The following is a 20,897-nucleotide window of genomic DNA, read 5'->3' on the forward strand; positions in this document are numbered from 1 at the left end:
CTGAGGGCGAGCTCCATTTCCCCATCCGTGGCTCAGGGCAGCCCTGAGAGCTGTGTGCAGCTGCTGTGAGAACCCAGCGTGTCCAGGTGATTAGCGATGCTCTTGGCAAGAGCGTGGCTGTGCCTGAGTTCCCAGGGATCCCAAAGGCCGGTCCCTGGACTGCATCTGGAGGGGGAGGGCAAGCTCTCTGTGGCCTCTCAGACCTGCTGCACCAGGCCCAACCCAAGACCCTCCCCGGAGGGGTAAGCTGGGGGCTCTGGGAGAAGAGCCTGGGACCACCAGACTGTCCTCTTTAATGACAGGGCTTGATAAAATGCGGATTCCTGGACTCCTATCCTGACCTCTGATGGGGCACCAGGAATCTGCATTTTACCACTCCCCCGCCCCCATTCTGGTACACATTCAAGTGTGAGTGCCGCTGGGTGGTGGCATTGGGTGATCGGGCAAGGTCATATTAGCTCCCTCTGGCTGGCAGGCAGTGGAGCGGACCCAAGAGGAGTCCATCCTGGGGGCATGGCCTTGCTGTGTCCCTGGGCAAGCCACTTCCCCTCTCTGAGGCCATGTCCCCGTCAGTCAGAGGAGATTAGGGCCTCCCTAGGGTCTTTCCTGCCAAACGGTCTGGGATTCTGAGCCATTTGTTTAAATGGTGGTAAGGGGTAGGTGAGGGCTATAGAATCAAGCTGACCTGGGTTAGCACCTGGGTCAGCATCCACCACTGGCTGGCTGTGTGGCCCTGGGCAAGTCACTGCTTCTCTGGGCCTCAGTTTCCTTATCTGAAAACTGGGAATCTAATCTTAATATTACGAACTCCTTGTGGGTAGTCAGGATCCAAAGAGGCACAACGCCCGACATATCACAAGCTCACTGCAAACTGGCGGTGGGGGTGGGTACCCGTTTTGAGAGTGGCTGGCACTCCATGTGTCTCGGCTGTTTTAAGTCTCTGGTGATGGGGACGGTCACATGAACTTAATTTCTCATCAGCAGGGAAAGTGGTCTGTGCAGAAACATTTGTTAGCTGATGGATTTTTTGTTTCTAATGGGTGGCTTAAAAGGCCTGAGGATGGCCACGCTCGGAATTGCCTCGCAGCCTCAGGCGGCATTTTATGGCATCCGGCTGTGCACTGGTGCCAGCTCTCTTGCTCAAGGCAGGCACTGGGAGACAACACCCTTGTCCCCGGGGTGACTCCCGGCAGATTCTGGAGAGGCTGGGATGGGAGAAGGAAGGCGAAAGCCCCGGGCCCTCACCAGGTTCCCCAAATTGTGGACATTCATGGACGTGAACAAAATCATCTTCTGGGACATCTGTAAGGAGAGCAGAGCTCTCGTGACGCCCAGAGAGGAACGGGAGACGTCATTCATTCATTCATTCACTCACTCACTCACTCGTTCCCCCAGGCCTTCTTCAGGCCTGGAGGATGGCAAGCGTCCCCAGGGAGGCAGAGGGACCCACGCAGAAAGGGGGAAGCCACAGAAGCAACCTGGATGGGGAGCTGTTGGGTCAGGCGTGCTGTCAGTGGTCCTCCAGGTCAAAAGCAGAGTCAGGACGTCCTGCTGCGGGACACACCCCGTGGCCCAGGGTGGCTCTCAGGGGTACGGATGCTGAGGAGGACCAGAGTTAGGGTCGGGAGGTATGAATTAGGACCATGGGCTGTGATGAAGGCGTGGGAGAGTGGGACAAGGAGGTGACTTCCTGGTGACAGTATAACCTTTTTTTTTCTTTTAGCCACATCCTTCTTTTATGTCTCAAAATCGAACCTCAGTTGGGGAGCACCTAGAGGCACAGGGACTTTGAAACTCTGTGTGAGCAGAGTTCTAGTGACTCAGGAATCCAGATGTCTCAGGGGCGCAGCCCGGGTGCCGCTGCATAGAGGACTTGGCTCTGACCTCAGACCCTGGACTCTGGGTGGCCTGGAAGGGGAGCCAGCAGGGGCCAGGGAGGGGCCACAAAGGCTGGAGACCCCAGAGTCAGGTCCACCTGCTGAGCTTCAGTGCTCTCATTTGTATAGAGTGGATTGGAAAACACACTTAGGTGATTAAGACCTGGGTTCTGGAGCCAGGCTATTTGGGTTCGAATCTCAGCCCCACCTCTCACCAGCTGTGTGATGTTGGCAAGTCACCAAACGTCTCTGTGCACCTCGATTTCTTCATCTATGACGTGGTGATTATCATAGCACCTACCACATAGGGTGCTTTTGAGGACAGCGTGGCTTCATGGAAGGTTTCCAGAAGGACAGTGCCCTGCGTTGGTGTGGTAGAGTGGTCGTGCAGTGACAGTGGCGTGCAGTGACAGTGGCGTGCGGTCAGGCTGGCCTGGCACCGGCCCTGGAGCTCTTATCAGTATTAGTGTTAACGTTGCTTGTGGGGTCACGTGATGGCTATGGATGAAGCCATGTACAGGGCCCCTCGGTGCACAAGGAAGCCCTCAGGTGATGCTGGCACCCATCTGTACCCTCTAGAGAGAGCAGAGAGGACAGAGGTGACATTTGCTACTGCATTACCACGTACTACACCCAGGAGCAAGTGGGGAGGGGCCAGGGCCAGCTCCTTTCTGAAAAGATTTTCAGGAAAATCTATGTAGTTCATTGCAGCGGGGAGTATTGGTCTCCTCGGTTCTGACTCCAAAGCCTGGGTTTACCTCTGGAAGGAAGCAGGGGACAGCCATTCCCTGAGCACCTACTGTGTGCCAGGCCCTGTGTGAAGTCTTCCCCAGGCACCGTCCCACTTACTTCTCCCAGCAGCCCAGAAGGGGATCATGGCCATGCCCAGTTAACAGATGGGCAAACTGAGGCTTGGAGAGGCCAAGGGCTGCCCAGAGACACAGGGCAGCAAGGAGCAGGGCTGGGGCTCAAACCCCAGGGTCTCTGGCATGAGGTGTGCACGCCCACTTTCCATGATGCTACACGCCTTAAGGTGAGGGAATGTCACCAAGATGCCTCACTGTCAGGAGCTGCCACCGTGGGCTCCTCTGACGCCAGCAGAAGTCCTGCTCACTTTCTGGAAAGTTCTTAAGGTTTTGCTTTCTATGCCATCAGCTGGGCTGGTTAAAGGCCTTCTTTGTGTTGCTAAAGCAGTTTCTCCAGCAAAAACAATCCACCTGGAGTCACTTACACCCCTTTGAGTCTGAGGGGGGTTACTCTCTGTGCTTCAGTTTTCAAATCTGTGAAATAGGAATTTTTATTTCTATCCCACTCAGCTCCCACAAGTGGGTAGGTAAAGCTGTGAAATAATAACAGTCCTGGACAGGCACCTGGAAGGCATCTTACATATTTGCTCTCAGTTAACCCTCTGAGGCCTTATGAGGCCATTGTATGATCCCATTGTACAGATGAGGAGGGCAAGGCACAGAGAGGTCAGTATCTTGTCCAGTGTCACACAGCTGGTAAGACTTTGCGTCTCATTAAGATGGACTGAAAGACAGTCATTGAGGCCACATCTTGGTGGAGAGACATGATGCTCCTTGCTTGGTTATTCCCATGACAGGGAGCTCACTACCTCATGAACCCCTGTGACTGCTACTCTAGGACTTGAGTCGGTGGTGGTGGTGATCCCTGGTACAGTTGACTTAACGTGGGAGAACATCCTGAGACTGGCTTTGGCTGTGCTGGGTTTGAGCTGCTGACAGGCCCAACCGTGGAAAGATGGGGAGGGTGGCCCCAAGTTCTTCGTTACTTACAATGGTGTCCATCTCATTCCTTCCACTGACTAAATCTGAGGCTGAGAGAGGAGAAAACTCTCAGCAAGGGAGGGCAGACACTAGGTGCTCAATAAATCCTTGTGGTGGACCAATCCTACTTCTTTTTTTTTTAATTTATTTATTTTTATTTTTGGCTACGTTGTATCTTCCTTGCTGCACGCGGGCTTTCTCTAGTTGCAGCAAGCGGGGGCGACTCTTTGTTGCAGTGCGCGGGCTTCTCCTTGCGGTGGCTCCTCTTGTTGCGGAGCACGGGCTCTAGGTGCACAGGCTTCAGTAGTTGTGGCTCGCAGGCTCTAGAGTGCACAGCAGGCTCTAGCTGTGGCGCCTGGCCTTAGTTGCTCCGCGGCATGTGAGATCTTCCCGGACCAGGGATTGAACCGTGTGCCCTGCATTGGCAGGCAGATTCTTAACCACTGTGCCACCAGGGAAGCCCCCCAATCCTATTTCTAAGGAAAATTTTAAAGTATAAAACCAACATAGCCATGTTGTACAAAGTCTGGAAAATAGGCTCCGATTTTACCTGTAACCTCAGCCTCTGAGCATTATTATTTTGTGCATCATTTCCAGTCTTTTTGGAATCAATACATCGTGATGTAGAACTGTTTTCACAGGATGTCGTCACACCACACGCAGTTCCGTATCCTGTTCCTTTTCACTCACTGTAACACTACTGTCATCTCCGCTGTTCCCGCAATAGTCCAGTAGCTCCTAAAGAGCGGGGACGATTTTTTACTGGCTGCACCGTATCCTGTGCACCTTCATCATTTGACTTGGACCATCCCCCTCTCAGTGGAGCCCCCACGTGGGCAATGATGTGAAAGGCAGGTGTTGACCCCGAGGCACACCCCAGAGGTCCAGCCGGAGCCCCACCAAGCTGTGTGACCTCAGGCAGGGTCCTGCCCCTCTTTGAGTCTCAGGTTCCTGCCGTGCTGTGAAATGAGGGTGGGAACCTCATGTCACAGGGCTGCCGGGAGGAGTAGACAAGGGGATGTGATGCCAATTATCTGGCAGTAGTGGGGGCTTGAAATGTGGTATTTAGGTCCTATCTCCACAGTTAAGTTGTGGAGCCCTGCAAGCAGGAGCCGGGCTCTGTACATTCCTGTGTCCCACCCCTAGACAGGCCCTGTAATATTTATTGATTTGATTCCACATGTTCAGGTCCCTCCAAAAAGAATGAGTCCATGTGGGCAAGGAGCTGGGAGATCCTTTGTTTATACAGTCTCATCGGGTCCCCCATGAGTGGGGACCACCAGCCCCATTTTAGAAACAGGCTCAGAGAGTGTGATGGGCCTGCCCAAGGTCACACAGTGGGAAGGAAAAAGCCAGGAATACTTCCTGGAGGAGGTGGCAGTGCTCTGGGCCAACAGGAAGGGGTGTCTGACCAGGCCAAGGTGCAGAGTGCTGGTGTTCTGAAGGCAGTGCAAAGGAGCCTGGGAGCTGTCCAGGGCAGAGTGGAGCCCAGCACCCAGCACAGTGCAAGGCAGATTGTGGCTGAGGCTCAGGGGCATTTGCTGGGCTGAGCTGACCTGCGGTGGCAGCAGGGCAGGAATGAGCTGGCTGTCTGGGCTCCTGACCCCACCAGCACCCCACCCAGCCGCTTCCTTCTGTCCAGGCAGGAAGGGGTGCTCTGTGGGATCAGAGGCTGCAGGCACCTTCCCGGGGCCTGCCTGCTCTGTGAGCAGTGATAAAATATTCATCAGAGATGCCAGCAGCCAGGCTTCCCTGCACAGCGTACAGCTGGGGGCAGCTCCCACCCCAGACCTGCAGACTCAGAGTCCCGCTGAGTCACGCGTGAGCCCGGTGAGCCACCTGCCCGTGCCCTCCTCAGCCCCTCTGCCCTTTGGCCACATGGATGCCTCATAATATGCAAGCCATTCACACAGGGCCAGGACATCCAGCTTGGTTAGTGCTGAGGGTTTCAGAGCTCATTTGGCGGCCAAGGTCATAGGCAGAGGAGGCCGGAGGGACGGGATCTCCCCCGCACCCACCCCTGAGGGGTCCCAGCTCCTTAGTCCTCACTGCACCCACCCAGCAGGGTAGGTCCTCAGCACCTCCGTTTAGTGACGGAGACACCGAGGCTCAGAGCAGGGGCGCAACGGGTCCAGTCTCATGCTGTTAGTGGCTGAGCGGAGATTTGGTCCTCAGCTGTCTGACCCCTCCGCTGAGGTGCTGGACTCTGTTCTAGTCCCGGGTCAGGGGCTGGGGGTTCTGCCCACCCCGAAGTGACACAGCTGTGACTTCAGGTTTGTGCTTTTGATTTTCAGAGTGACAGCAACAACAAAAAACAGTAGCAGATGGCTCCTTCCTGCCGCCGGAGGTGTGGGTGGAAGGACAGGGCTATCGGATTCTTTTGTTCACTCATTCATAAAATACATTCTGGGTGCACTGGCCAGGGACCAGCGTTCCAGGCCCTGGGGACCAATGGGGGACACTTAGGCCGTGGTTGGGGGCGCCCTCGGAGCCAGAGAGGGCTGGCTTCTGCGCCCGAGCCCACTTACTGCTTGCTTCCATGCTCTGTGACCTCTGGTGGGTTGGTCTCCGATTTGTGAATCGGGGGTAGAATCTGCTTTCTCAAGTGAGGATCACACCTGCGTCCTTGTTCTCCGTCACATCTTCACATTGGCCTGACGGACATCGATTGGCCTTTGGGACAGGTCTGGTTTCCAGAGAGATCCCGGCAGGCCTTGAGGTTGGTTCTCCCAGGAAATAACCTGGAACCACTGCCCGAGGGGCCTTGCAGGTCTGATGGTTGAAGGTGGAAGTTTTTGCCAAGCTTGGTTCTGAAGGGAACTGGCCTCTGTAGCCACATTTGCTGCCCACAGCTGTGAGAGGGAGCCCTGTGGGTGGCCCGGGTCATCTCCCCCCGCACTGCCTGCAGGTCATCTCATATTCCTGCTTGCTGTCCGCCTTTCCCTCCTCTGGACCCTCCTCCTGCCGTTCCTCTGTCTGGAATTCTTTTCTTCCCTTCTTCACTGGGGGCTTTTGTTGGTTCTTCAAGCCCCTGCTGGAAGATACCCTCCTCTTCCAGGAAGCCCTCCTGGCTGCCCTGTGTCCACCCCAGGCAGGGTGGGTAGGCGCCCCTCCCGTGCCCTCCTACCCTGGAATCTTTGCTCATATCTTTTTTTTTTTTTTTTTCTTTTTGCGGTATGCGGGCCTCTCACTGTTGTGGCCCCTCCCGTTGCGGAGCACAGGCTCCGGATGCGCAGGCCCAGCGGCCATGGCTCACGGGCCCAGCCGCTCCGCGGCATATGGGATCCTCCCAGACCGGGGCACGAACCCGTATCCCCCGCATCGGCAGGCGGACTCTCAACCACTGCGCCACCAGGGAGGCCCTTTGCTCATATCTTTGATCCAGCACTGGATCTGCTCCCCAGTCTCCTCCCCTCCAGCCTGGGGCTCCAAGGGCAGAATTCTGCTGGATTCATCTCTGGGTCCCAGGGCTCAGCTCGGCGTTGGCACAGAGTGGAACCCCAAGAATGAGGAATGAGAGAGAATGTCGGACATGAGGTCTGGGCTGGGGTTTTAGGAACGTGTGGAAAGGGGCAGCCACGAACCTGTAAGGTATGCTCCACGTGTGAACTCCCTGTGTTTCTGTGAGGGACCCCTGTTTTCCTGGTCTTCACAGACGATGAACATTCAGCTAGACAGCGGGAAATAAGGACTTCTGGGGCTGAGACTCTTGTGGGGTAGGGGTTGCTGAGCCCTGGGGGTTGGGAGGGCTGGGCCCCTCCTTTTGGAGCTGCATGACCCCAAGCGACTCAGCCCCTCTGTCAGGCCTCACGTCCATTCTGCAAACCCAGCATTTATTCGTGGAAGAGAAGGGGGCAGGCGGCAGGCTTGCGTTCATGGGGTGCTCACGGGGGTGTCCGACAAACACAACCGGCACAGAAAAAAGGCTGGAGGGAAATGCACCACGATGGTAGCAAGAACTTTCTCTGGTGGTTTGTTTCCTCTTCCAACTTTTTTGTGTTTTTCCAATTTTCTCAAGTTCATTCAGTGACTTTGCATGGGTGTTGAGAGCCTTTTGCTGAAGCCTGTGAGGCAACTGAGCCATAAAGACAGAGCCCGTGCTGCTGGAACACTCAGTCTGATAGAGAGGTAGTCCTTCTCCAACAGACTGACCCTACATGGTCTGATGGAGGAGGCTGCTGGGACTCAGACCCATGGTGTGATGGAGCTGTCATGGTGGGAAGCCCAGAGGAGGCCCCTGGCCCAGCCTGCAGGCTTGTGAAGTTGCGACTTTGCTGGGGAAGGGGGGAGGAAGGGGGGCGCGTGGGGGGTGGGTTGCTAGGAAAGCCAGTGTGCTGGGACTGGGGAGTGGTCTTTGGCTGGAGACCTGGATGACGGTGAGGTGAGGATGGTGAGAGACCCTGCAAGGAGAGGGTCTGGACCAGATCCTGAGGGATGGGGGGAGGGGGTGCTCCTGTTAGAATCACAATGGCTGCATCCCCTGAGGGTCCACCCACCAGCCTTTGGGGGTGGAGGGAGGCACTGTGCGCTAAGGAACCCAGGCGACCCTTACCCCTATAGGGACCCTATGGGACTGGCACTGCTGTGTCCCCCACTTTACAGAATGGCAAAACTGAGGCCAAGTACAGTGAGTGACCAAGCTGTGCTTCAGATCCAGGTGTGTTTGTCCCCAGAGCCCAACCGGGACCAGCTGGCCTCTCCTGCAGCCCTTGCTTGTCGCTGAGCCTTGGGGCCTCTGTTTTGTCATCCGTAGAGTGGGGATTAGAACCTGACGTCTTAGACCAAATGAGCACCCTTCTCATAACTAAGTGTCAGGTCCACCCCTTGAAAATTCTCTGAGTTCACGATTTCTGTCATCTATGGTTAGAACATCGCCCATGGTGGCAGGTTAGGGGGACGAGACACAAGCGCAGGAGGCACCTTGGGGACAGGGCTCTGAGGAGAACCCACAGAAATGGGAAATGAGTTTGATTTCACATGACCAACCGGAAAGAACTTCAAGCAGCCAAAAGGAGGTCAATGTGGATGGCCCCAGGATTGGACCCGAGGGAGTGTGGGCCGCGGGCCCCGGGGATGGCAGAAACAAAGCAGGCCGGTCGGAGAGGGAGCCGATTCAGAAGGCTCTGGGCCGGGCCAGCTGAGGACTCAGAGGCAGGTGGGGAACACAGCTGCCCACCGAGCCACAGAGGGGGCAGCCCCTGTGCAGGTAAGGTGTCCTTTACTTTACCTGAAGGTGCAGAGAAGAACCAGCCAACGAAGGGAAAAGGCCTCCGTGCTAATGGTCAAGGTCACCGGCCATCACCTTGGTCTGTGGGCTGCAGGCCTTGGTGCTGGGCAAGGTGTAGAGGGGATGTCGCTGAGCTCAGATGGGTTTCCTCCCTGCATTTATGCTAATACAGTGGGCTCTGATGGGTACTGTAGGCAGTAGGTGGGCGAGAGGGGAGGAGCGGGGAGGGAGAGGCCCGCCCAGGCCCCAGCCAGGGCCCACCATTCTCTTCCCTTTGCTTCACCAGCAGAGGGTGAGGGGCCCCTGCTCCCTGTGGCTTTCAGCTGGGTGGGCAAAGTGGGCAGAGAAGGCGGTGTGCGGTGGCCCCCCAGGGGCCTGGACGTGTGCCCAGTGTCCCCCGCTGGAAAAATGAGGACAGCCCCCTCCCTCCCCCACATTCTAGCTTGCTCCCAGAGCAGTTATGAGGCCAGACAGACACTGAGGCTGCCACAGGGTAGAAGATTTGGCCAAGGTCAGGTTCAAATCCAGCGCTTAGCTCAGGGCCTGGTACATATTAGATTCGCATGAAATACTTCCTGGAGAAAAAGTGCACATGGCCTTTGGCAAATTGTGTGGCCCTCTCAGTCCCTGTGTCCTCAGGGAAGGGGGCTGCCGAGGCCCACCCCACCCAGGAATGCTGTGCAGACAGGCCTGGTGTGGGGGGAGTACTAAGCTGCTAGCCAGGTTAGGACCACAGGAGCCAGCTAAGGAAAGAGACAGGAGCATGACCTTAATAGTGAGGGATCTCACCCTCTGAGCCTCCTGGGGGAAAGTGTCACTGCAGCAGGTGGCCTGGGCAGTACTGTCCTCCAAATGCTCGGGTATGTGTGGTCAGGTGGGGCTTGTGGAGAAGGCTTAGGTGGGTGACGTCACCCTGAGCAGGGTTTTTCAGGATGAATAGGAGTTGGCCAAGCAGCCCAGGCTTAGGGAAAGGTTATCCCAGACAGCGGGACAAGGGCAAGCACGTGGACGTGAACTGGGCCAGGCCTCCAAGGGCTGCACCTTCCACCAAGAAGTTGACTTCTGCTTTCATTTGTTTGGGAGGCTTCAGGAAGGCTCTTGGCTCCCTTTCCTCTCCCTTCAGACAACCCGTGAGCTGTCGGCCTCCCTGTAAGGGGCTGGGAGCTTGTGACTGACTGCTTACCCTCTGTCTCATCCCTGCAGCAAAGCCCATGAGACCCCACTCCTGTCACCTGCCCCCGAGTCTGGGGAAATCCCGTGGGCCCAGCCAGTGCAGGAGGCACCATGCAGCTTTACAGCGGAGATGGTGGCCTCAGCTCCCAGGCAGACTTCTCACCTCGGTCCCCCCTGCATCTGCCACCCACACCAGGAACCACAAAGAAAGCCCAGGCCTCCATGACTCAAAAACAGAAACTGCTGAGACCTGAGCCGCTTGGGGGTCAGGCCAGGGGCTGGGCAGGGCCGCCCTCCCACGCCCAGCACCCCAGAGGGGGGCTCCAGGGAGAATAGGTGCCAGGACGCTGTGTCCCCGTGCCAGCTCCTGGCCCTGGCCCTGTCAGGCCATTGATCTGCCCAGGCTCTGTCACTTGGGCGACTTATGGGCCCGCGGGGAGTCCCTTCCCTGAGCCTGAAGGCACAGTTTCAATACACTCACACGAAAAAAGCAAAGTCACAAGAGTCATTACTTACAGATCCCAGAAATGGGGCTGGGGGAGCATAATGAGTGGGGGGAAGGGGGAAGGGCAGCCCCTGTCCCGGGTCACCAGCAAGAAGGACACGTAGAGAGCAGGGCAGCAGCCTCCGTGACTTAGAAGGCGTCTGGGGCGGAGGCCACTGGCTTTTCTCAGCCTCAACTCTAAGTGCCCTGGGAAAAGCAGAGCCCCTGGAAAAGCAAAGCGGGAACTTGGGGCGGAATCCTAAGCTCAGGCCCTTATCTAACTGTCCAATCTCTGGGCGTGAGCCGGGTAGTCACACTGTAAAATCCCTGGGCGGCAACTCGGACTCATCACGGGGTCTTCCTGAAACCTTTCCCCCCAAAGCCCCTCACGCACCCCGAGGCGGCATCGTGGCACCCACTGTCCTCCCAGCCTTTGGGGCCCCCTGCCTGGTGGCCTCACACCCTTCACAGCCCCTGGAGCTCTGGCTCCCGCCTCCCCGGGCTCCATCTCCCGCCTCTGCTCTGTGTGTGCTCTGCCCTCCCTCTGTGATGCCCTCCCCTTCGGCCTGGAGAGAGACCTGGCCCATCTGAGCACCAGCCACGGCCCATCCCCAGACGCCCCCCACCCAGATGCCCCGGGCAGGTCTGGGGCCTGCAGCTGCGGGGGGGGGTGAGGAGTGCTGAGGAGAGAAGGGGAGGCCAGAGGGCCACCTCCTGACTTTGCCCTGACCGTCCCCTCCAGAGCGCAGAGTCTCTCCCGGGGACCGCTGAGAGCAGGGCCTGTCCTCTATCGATGCCGCGGTCCGTCCAATTCCTGCCACCAGGTCTGCACCCCACCCCGGCCCTGCTGGGTGAGGTCATCCTTCCAGGCTCGTTTGAAATGTCACTGCCTCTGAAGGCACTTCGGAGCTCCCCAGGGCAGTTGGTGTCCTCGGGGTTCTCATAACCCTCCACCCATTGCCTCCTCTGTTCCTGGTCTCCTGCGACTCCAGGGAAGGGGAAACGTGGCCTCCTCTGGGGCCGTGCAGTAGGTGCTCACGATCACTAATGACTTGATGGGGGGAGAGGGGGTCCCCCGGAGTGACAGCGTGTAGTGTGGGTCCTCCAGGTCAGAGCTGGGCTCGACCTCAGCACTTCCACTTACCTGCCGTGCAGCAGGGTAGGTCAGTTCCCTTAGAACCTCAGTTTCCTCCTGAGAAAAATGTGGGTGGAAATTCTGACCTGGCTGCCCCAGGAGGGAGGGAGTGGGGGGCCCAGCACCCAGTAGGACCTCAGTATTTGCTCTTTTCGCCACACATTAGGACGGTCCTGCTCTGTGTGTGACCCTGCCTGTCCCACCCCTGCTCCCGGCCTCCATCTTTCTGTCTGTAAAATGGACAGCTGAGCTACATGAACTCCGGGGGCCCTTGGACCTGGCCTCCTGTGGGAGAGAGTGGGGTGCAGAGGGCCTGGGAAGCAGCGTCAGAGCCAGGCCACCCAGCACCCTTTCTTGGGAATCCCCTTCTCTTACTTCCCCCTGCGTTTACTGTATTGACCGGCCTTTCTTGTAGGAAAGGAGGGCCAGATGCGTTTTGTTAAATGCTCTTTCTTAGCTGCTTGTGTCAGTTACCAAACTTAAACCACATTCATGGCCAGGAAAGTGTAGGAACTGCAGACTCAGGTGTGTGAGGAGGGGAGAGTAACGGAGGGCTGGAGGGTCCGGGACTCCAGGGTCCTGGGTCCCTTCCCTCCAGACACCTCTAGGAGTGGAATCCTCCCAGTCTCCGACTCCCCCCCCACCCCCCGTCCACCCCTGCCCCCAGCCCCTCCCGAGACAGCAGAGCCTGATTGCTGCTGCTACCCTGCTATGCAGGCTGCCAGGGGAAATGCCCTGTCTGAGGCTCCACTGCTCTGATCTCACCCTCCAGGTGCCACGGGAACATCACCACCCCTCCTGCAGCTTCGTTAGCCCTGTCTGCAGAAGCAGGAATGGCAATACCTGTGTGAGAGGGTATTGGGACTGTATGATTGTGTGGTACACCCTTCAGGCCTGTGCTTGGCTATTAGAAAATGCTTATAACGTAATAACTCTGGTTGTGTTATTGCTATAATCATTATCAAGATGTTCCTGGATTTTAAAAAACAAAAACAAAAACAAAACATGCTAGGAGATCTAGTACATGTGTGAGATATGGACTGATTTTTTTTTACTCTGAGCTTCCTGGCAACAAAAGCAAATAGGGAAAGAGGATCACTCACTAGATTCATAATGCCCTTAAGATGAAAACACAGCTTTTCCTGGGAATGAAATCCAAGGGATGATCCTCCTAGGTGCCCTCATAAAGGGCTCCCTGTGTGATGTGGCAAGCAGCATCCTGGCCTGATCGAAGGACCTAGTATCTGGAGCAGGACCCTCAGGCTTTCCTTACTGCAGGGAAGATGGAGAGGGGCATCCTCAGGTGGACTGCAAGGGGGACCCAGTGAGGCCCATAACCTTGAGATGACTGAAGCTTCATGTGTTATCTTCAAAATCCATGAGGATTTCACCTCAGTCTGTAATTAAGGCATCTGTATTAACTCTAAAAATAATGTTTTCCCTCCTCCACTCAAAATCTTTGGGTACCACAGACATTCCATACAGATGGGCCATGCTCATTCCTTGGCTTTGCCGTAAGGTGGGGTCCCAGCCCTTTTAGAGAAGCCCATGAAAGCCACACTCCTCTCCCCAGCAAAAGGCATTCAGGAGTTATGCAGACAATTTCAGGGTTTCAGAGATCGTGAAAAACTCCAGGGCCTCCAGGGCCCTGGCTTGACAGGCTCTGATCTGGGGTGACAGGGGTAAGTGCCTATCTTCTGGATGAAGCTCATGAGAATTTTTTCTCCCAGATGGGCTTCTGTTAGACATGGAGCAGCAGAAAGCTCCAATTTATCTTGAGGCTGTCTATTCTGTACAGAGCCAGATGTTTTCACTGTGGCCCAAACAGGAGTAGACCTGGTGCCTCACACCCTCCTGGACACGCCAGGCACTTGAGTCAGTGAGGACTTTTACACCGACTGCAGAACACCAGGGAAGGACAGGGAAATCAACGCTGAGACTGCGTACGATGCTCCCTTGTCCTGGGTTCCATCCCCTTTTACACCTGGGTGGGTGCCCAGTAAGCTGGTCCCTGGCTTTTATAACATCTTGTTCTATTCATGCTTTCTTTTGTCTTTGATTATGTTAAGCAAATTCATTTTACAGTCTCTTTCCAATAGTTTCATGGCTGAAGTTTTAGGAATTTCATCCTGACATTTGTAGCGTTTGCTCTCCTTCCCGCATAGCGGCTGTTTCTCTGTGTGTCGCATAATTTGAGATCATGAGTTTATTTCCATCCAGGCTTTATCTGTGGAAACCCCAGGAGGCCTGGCGTGTGCGCTTACCCCTCCAGAGAATCTCTGTGGTTGCTCTGCCTGGCAGCCTAGGGCTGTCACAGCCTGGGGCCACGTTTATGTTAATCAGTTTAGGCTCTCTCCACCCTAACCCAGCAGCCTGTGAAGGTAGGCTCTTGGCTACAGATTATCAGGAGACGTGCGTGCTTTTTCCTACCTCGAGTTCAGGTGGTCAGAGACAAGTTTTCTTGTCATCTCTGTCAATGGGGAGATCTTTCTCCCGGCTACCCATTTATTAGGGGTGCAGCCCCTCGAGACCCCTGGCTTTCTGTGAAGAGGTCAGTTGCGTCTCCCATCGTCCTGCTTGCTGGTGTCTTATCTCCCGACTGCTGGTTTTAACCACTCTGTCTCAATATCCCTCTCCCTTCCCTACAAGGCACCTTCATTTAACCTCTGGGTTTTTAGTTCACAGTATTTTCCTGTGACTTAAATGTTATGCTAATTAGAGTACAGCTAGCAGAGTGTAATAGTTAAGAATACAGGCTCTGGAGCTGGACTGCCTGGGCTTGAATCCCAGCTCCACCAGCATGAGATGTGCTCAGTTTCTTCATCTGTGGAATGGGCATAGCAGTAGTTGGGGTTGCTGCAAGCGCTAGAGGGCGTTGACGGAAAACAGTAAAACACCTGTTATTTTACCAGCAAAAATGGGTTTATTCGGGAAGGGTAAAGAATTGCAATTCAGGATGCACAACCTATGGTGAACCACAGGCGAGTCCAGGGTACCATTCTTTTATAAGAGAGAAGGGGAGTTGGGTGGGGCTGTTATAAACAAAGAGTCCATTGGAGGAAACTGGGAGTTTGAAGTGTAGTGGCTTTTCATTGGCTGAATTGTACCAGTCTCTCATTGGCTGGGCTGTTGCCAGGCGAGGAGAAATTCTTCCTTCCTCCTGCTGGCAAGTAAAGTAGTAACCTTCTTCCTGTTGGAGATGCAAAGGTATGTCTCTTCCTGTTGGGTCTGTGGTTGACCAGGAGTGATGGGGGTGTGAGAGCTCCCCCTTCTGGCCTCCCAAATCCATTTTAAATGAGGTTTCTGTTTATTAATTTTCACAAGGGCTTGATACATTAAGACACTTGAGAACATCGCTCCCTATTGAATTTTGCATATTGCAAGCATTATACTGGCCTTCAGTAAAATTAATATTAAATATGATATAAGTATACTGATAAGTATCCTAATATTATTCTGGCCCCTGGTGATCATCCTCACTTTGTTACAAGCTCAGTTATGCATTGAGATGTTTGTAATTTTTTATCCAGCATTTCTAGGCGGTATGTGGGAAAGAGCTTTCAGGTTGTGTAGTTCTCTAAATTGACCTTTCACTGGTTAATTCACAGTAATGATCATACTCTCAGGTATTACTACTTCTTACCAAGCACTTTCAGAGGCTGTAGATAACTGTCTCTAATTCTCCTAGTAAGTTGCAGGCCACCTTTGGAGTCCGATGGAATCCAGCTCAGCCACATACCTGCCAGCTCTGTGACACATCTTGTGGTCTGTGCAAATCTTCCATCCTTTATCCGACTGACACCCCCAGGGCCAGATGTGACTTTGGAATTCCTACTGTTTTTGAATGATAATGCAGTCTGTTGCTGCCCTGTAGAAGGGATCAGGGAGGCATCCTGGGGAAAGTTTTGCACAGGATCTCCACTAAGTAGGGTAGACAGAGACTCTAAATAACCTCACTTCTGGTCAGGTCAGGTTTTGTGGCCGAATGAGCCCTGAAAAATCTGAGTTTTCAGAGCTCTTTGCATTTCTGAATCACAGATGGAGTCTTGCGGTCGGGGCAGGGGGTTGGATTTGACTCTCACTCCAACAAGGAGAAGTGGGGATTTATAGCCAAGGAGCAGGGCGGGGGTCAGTGGATGGGAAAGTAGGAAGGGGAAACATCTGGGGAAGGAGGATTCTTGCTGACCCACTTAGCTGAATCCTTGCTCAAGGCCGGCCAGGGTGGTGAGACAGCGGGGTGGGGGGGTGGGGGGGTCTGACAGTGGGGGGTGGAGGATTTTCACTAAACTGACTTAGGATTCTTGCTCACAGTGGAGCCTACAAGGACAGAGAGGGAAGCCCAAGGTCAGGCCTCGTCCAGCAGAGGGCTCCAAGGAGACTGATTACAGTTAGGTTAAGAAGAAAGTCTTTGTCCGTGTCCGCTGGGCGTTTGCCTCTCACCTCAGCTTGCAGAAGCCTCGGCCTCCGAGAGCATCTGATGGAGAAGGTAGGCCCGTCCCGAGATCCTAACGCAAGACAGAGGGAGGACGGCCTGGGGGTTGTTGGCTGAGCTGGGTCGAGGGGAGAAAGTTCTGCATCACTGGGGTGGGGACCCAGCGCCCAGGGGAAGCCAGAGGACTGGGAGTGGAGAGCGGGAGGCCAGCTGGTGATAATGGCTAAGGCTGCTGAGCACCTACTGTGTGCCAGGCCCATCCTAAGCATTGGACGTCTCTGAATACATTTACAGCCTTGGGATCTCCCAGGGAGAAAGGTGTTATTCTGACTCTCATCTTACAGATGAGGAAACCGAGGCACAATTCAACAGAAGTACTCAGCCCCAGGTTCAGCTGTCAACTAGTGAAGCCACATTCCAGCCCAGGCCATCTGGGTCCAGAGCCCATGCCCCGAATCACAATTCTTTACTGCCTTTTACTACTAATATAATCACTGAAAAAGAAACTAGTTGGAAGGAAGGGAGGAAGGGCATCCAGGCAGAGGGCAGAGGCTGGGTAAAGGCCCGGAGGTGGGAAGCAGGCAGAAAGGCTGTAGAACAGTGGTTGCTTTGTCTCCTCGGGGGCCGGGGTGGCAGGACGGGGCCTGGAGGGGCTTAGTGGGAGACGCAGCCAAGATGGGAGGCTGAGTGCCGCGCCCAGACTGCGGAGGTCTTGGACACCTTGCCGGAAACGTGGAGTTCATCCTGCAGGCTAGGGGCCTCGGCTGAAGCCTCTGAGCAGACGGACAGGTCACACCTGGGTGGCAGAGTGAGTGTGCCGGCAGCAGTGGAGTGCCTGTAGGCTGTGAGGCCAGGAGGCCGTGTCTGGGGCAGGGGAGGTGGTGAAGTCTGGAGCCTTCGAGGCCCAGAGGTGGGCAGGCTGCAGGGATGGGGACAGGGCCTACGCTAGCTGGCCCTGCAGGGGCTGGGGGACAGCCAGGGGGTGCTTCCTGCCCAGGCTTCGGGCGGGGAGGGTCCCAGTCTCCTCCAGGAGCAGGCCTGGGTTCAGTCCACGGCCCACCATGGAAGAAGCCGGGGACTGGAATAGGGACCCCTGCATCTATGCTGGCGCTGCCCCTCTCAGCCTGTGACCTGGTAGGTGACACAGGATTTGTGGCCTCAACATCCGTCTGCAGTGGAGGAAGAGGCAATCCAGCTGGCAGGGTTACCGTGGGGACCGTGGGCCAGGCTGGCTGGGGCAAGCCCTCAGTAAGGGGTACCTCTCACTTCTAGGAGGAGATGGGCGCCCCTCCCCAAACCTTACAGCGAATCTCCGCAACAGTTTCTCCTGCATTAAATGCATCCCTTCAAGGACTGTGAGCTTCGTCCTTGGAGAAGCGGGAGGATGGCGAGTGGAGCGCCGTCCTGGGGGGATGCCCCTCCTCTGGGAGCGAAGCCTTAGACTTGGCAGAGCCCAGCTGACCCCGCATCACCTCCCCTCTGGGCTCTTTGGGCTTTGTTTACAAGGTCAAGAACATAGCCACCCACCCCCCACTGGAGCTAGTCATTCCTGCCTCACGGGGCTGTTTGGAAGAATACATGAAAAGGCACTTGCAAAGCTCCCACGTCCACCAACCTAGTCCACGATCTCAGGCTCCTCCTCCTGGGGCTTTTCATTATCAGTGTGAGTTCTGATGTCCTGAGCGGTACTTGTTCTTTCCAAGGATTCTTCTAAGAAAAGGCTGCTGGCCAGGAAAGTGCCTAGGGAGGATATAAAGCTGGACATCAAGCCCAGTCCACCCAGCTCTGCCCTGTGTGCCCTCAGTCCACCTATCTGCACAGTGGGGATGGTGGCAGGGCCGCCTTGCAGGGCAGCTGCATTTATCCAGGTCAGGAAAGGCAGATGTGGACCCGGCTCTGTTAGCGTTCAGGGGCCAGACCACGATGCCTTCGCCAGAAGTAACCTGTCACCGCCCGTCTCCCGGAGTTTGTGTGCTCCTGTTAGAGAAATCGGGAGTAGGGAGATGAGGGTGTCTCCAGTTTGCTGAGCTTTGGGGCCTGACCTTTCCACGTTTGGATGTGGGAGTTTTCTGGACATGGAGGTCAAAGCCAGAGTCTGGGGGAGTGCAGGCCCTGTCTGGGGAAAGGCAATATACTGGTGTCTTAGGGCTGCTTTCACCAATTGCCACAAACTGGGTGGCTTAAAACAGAAGTTGATTTTCTCACAGTTCTGGAGGCTGGAAGTCTGAAATCAAGGTGTCAGCAGGTCAAGGATCGCTCCTCGTCTCTTCCAGCCCCTGCTGGCAGCTGCCTCCACATCGCTGTCTTCCCTCTGTGCCTGGATCTCTGTGTCTTCAGGTGGCCTTCTCATAAGGACAACAGTCACTGGCTGCAGGGCCCACCCTACTCCGGTATGATCTTACCTCAGCTTGAGCACAGCTGCAGAGACCTACACCCAAATGAGTTCACAGGCACCAGGGGTTAGGACTCCAGCGTGTCTTCTGGGGGCAACAACAACAGGTGAGCAGTCTGGGTACCCCAGGACTCAGCCCAGCAGGCAGATTGCTTCTCCTGTCTTCAAGTTGATCGTGCAGAGCTGGACGGGGCAGGTGGGGTCCTTTTCCGAACAGGAGGCACCTGGGTGGTGATGGCCCCCCTGCGCCAGTGTTGCCTCTTCTTGTGACATCGCTGAAAGGAAGGAAGCAGTGGCTGCTGCTTTTTCGGGACCTGCTCCGCGCTGGGCCCCGGGCAGACATGCGCATCCTCATTAGTGTAGGAGGTCACTGAGCAGACGTCCAGACGCCGAAGCCAGCTGGTTTGAATCCCTGGCCAGGCCGCGTGACCTTGGACCCATCGCTTTTTCCAGGGGCGCCCCTGGCTCACCTGTAAACTGGGTTGATGAGAGCAGCTCCCTCCCGGTGGAACTGCTATGGAAATTGAAGGGTGGGTGCCGCGACACAGCCAGGTCACAGTAAGGACTCCACAAGCATCGGCTGTGACCTCTGCCCTCATTTGATCTTCACGCTCACGCTGGGAGGGACATTCTGCAGAGGAGTCCAAGGCTCAGGGGGCTCAGGAGCTTGCAGGGGAGGTGGCCGGGCAAGGAACAGACCCGGTTCGGGGGGCCGTGGAGCCTGGAATCTCTGCTGTGCCGTGTGCTTCTGCTCTCCTCCCCTCACTGCACCGCAGGGCACCTATTTATAGACCAGAATCAGGGTTACACAACACCCGCCCGGGAGGGGCCTCGAGGACTGATTGTTTGAGACCTCGTTTACAGATGGGAAACTGAGGCTTGGAAACAGTCTCCTGGGGATGCCCTGTGGGATCTAAGAACAGGGACCTCTGCTGATCCGAGCCCCCTGACCCACCCCAGGAGTGGGATCCAGAGTGAAAGGAAGGGGGAGTGTTCTGAGAGCAGAGGATGGAGACCACTAGTGTGGGGAAGGGGCTCCAGGAGGGGTCCTGGTAGCCGTGGGGTGGGAGTCGGGGCTCAGCTGGTAGAGAGAAGACTTGAGGGGACCATGAGCATGTCAGGAGTTGTCAGATGACAGCTAGGATGGGACGGCGAACTCACCCCATGACGGCAGAGACCCTGTCTTGCCTGTCCTCTGCTGTATTCCCGACACCAAGAACAGTGCCAGGCATGTAGTAGGTGCTCAGCGTTTATTAAAGCACTGGGGAGATGGGCTTCGTCCCCCAGCAGCACAGTGTCCCCGCTCCCGTGCTTTCTAGCTGACGGCTTGAGCAGGTAGCTTAACCCCACTCAGCTTCCCTGTCCCCATCTGTGAAATCGGGGTAATAACGGTTGGTACTGGCTCTGAAGCCACTGGAGGGGACTTTTCCTCCGGAGCACCGTGAGGGCAGGACCCACCCACCTTTGGTGTTGGTGCCCCCAACCCAGGCTTGGTACGGGGAGCATCTGTAAGTCACCCCATTCACAAAATGCCACACATGTTGCTTCTGGTGGGCCGACGCCCATCCAGCCTTGGATGAGGACCGGCCGTCCAGCCTCGGGACAGAACCGGCGCGTTGCAAAGCGTTTGGAGATGACCAGGCTGGAGTCACCGAGGGTGACGAGGGCTTAGCCCTGAATCAGGAATCTCTTTCTGCAGTACGACCGTCACAGCCGGCAGTAAGCAAGCCCTTGACGTGCACCCCACGACTACGTGAATGGTCTCGTCCCACCTCGGCCCATCGTGGGGCAGGTGTGTCCCCATCCCTGTCTATCCCAGAGAAGGGAGGATGGGCCGAGCATTCCCCCCATGGCTCCCTGCGCCCAGCACATTGCCAAGCCCGTGCCTGGGTGTCCAGGCCCTGGGGGGGGCGGGGTCCCCAACCAGCAGGAGGGACTTTCCCAGGCAGCCGTGGGGAGCACCAGCCTTCGCCACCAGGGGGCGCAAGTGCCCCTCAGAGTGGGCAGGCCTGGGGCGGGCAGGGAGCAGCCGGCTGAAGTCAGCGCCCGAGAGAGGGACAAGAGGGTGACAGAGCTGGCGGCTGTCTCTTCCCCGCTCCTGTCCTCACCCCGGTGGCCTAGAGGTCTGAAGGCCTGGGTTCCAGAGCTGCACGGACTTACTGCAGTCCTGTCCCCAGGCGTCAGGCTGTCCATTCGTGACGTGAGGGGCTGAGCCAGGCTCGGGGGTCTGCAGACCCCAGGGAATCACGCGAGATTCCCTGAGATGCTCCTGAGCAATCCCAGGTCCCGCTCCCAAAGACCCTGACTGGGGTTTTGAACCAGCCCCAGGGGACTTCCTGATGCAAAGTCCCAGCGCCTTGAGCCCACCCTAAAGGTCATTGCCAGTCCTA

At 56.1% G+C, this 20,897-nt stretch overlaps 1 protein-coding gene across 1 annotated transcript in view; it reads left to right on the plus strand.

The window, feature by feature from the left end:
* Positions 1–18,424: 18,424 nt before the first annotated feature.
* Positions 18,425–20,897, plus strand: part of PRR5 (proline rich 5) — a 33,620-nt gene continuing 31,147 nt past the window's right edge. The window contains exon 1 of the mRNA XM_082635892.1: positions 18,425–18,614. The gene's annotated coding sequence lies outside the window, so the exon portion shown is untranslated. The remainder of the gene's footprint in view (positions 18,615–20,897) is intronic.

Source organism: Mesoplodon mirus, assembly GCF_964341445.2.
Source record: "Mesoplodon mirus genome assembly, chromosome: 11".
NCBI lineage: Eukaryota > Metazoa > Chordata > Mammalia > Artiodactyla > Ziphiidae > Mesoplodon > Mesoplodon mirus.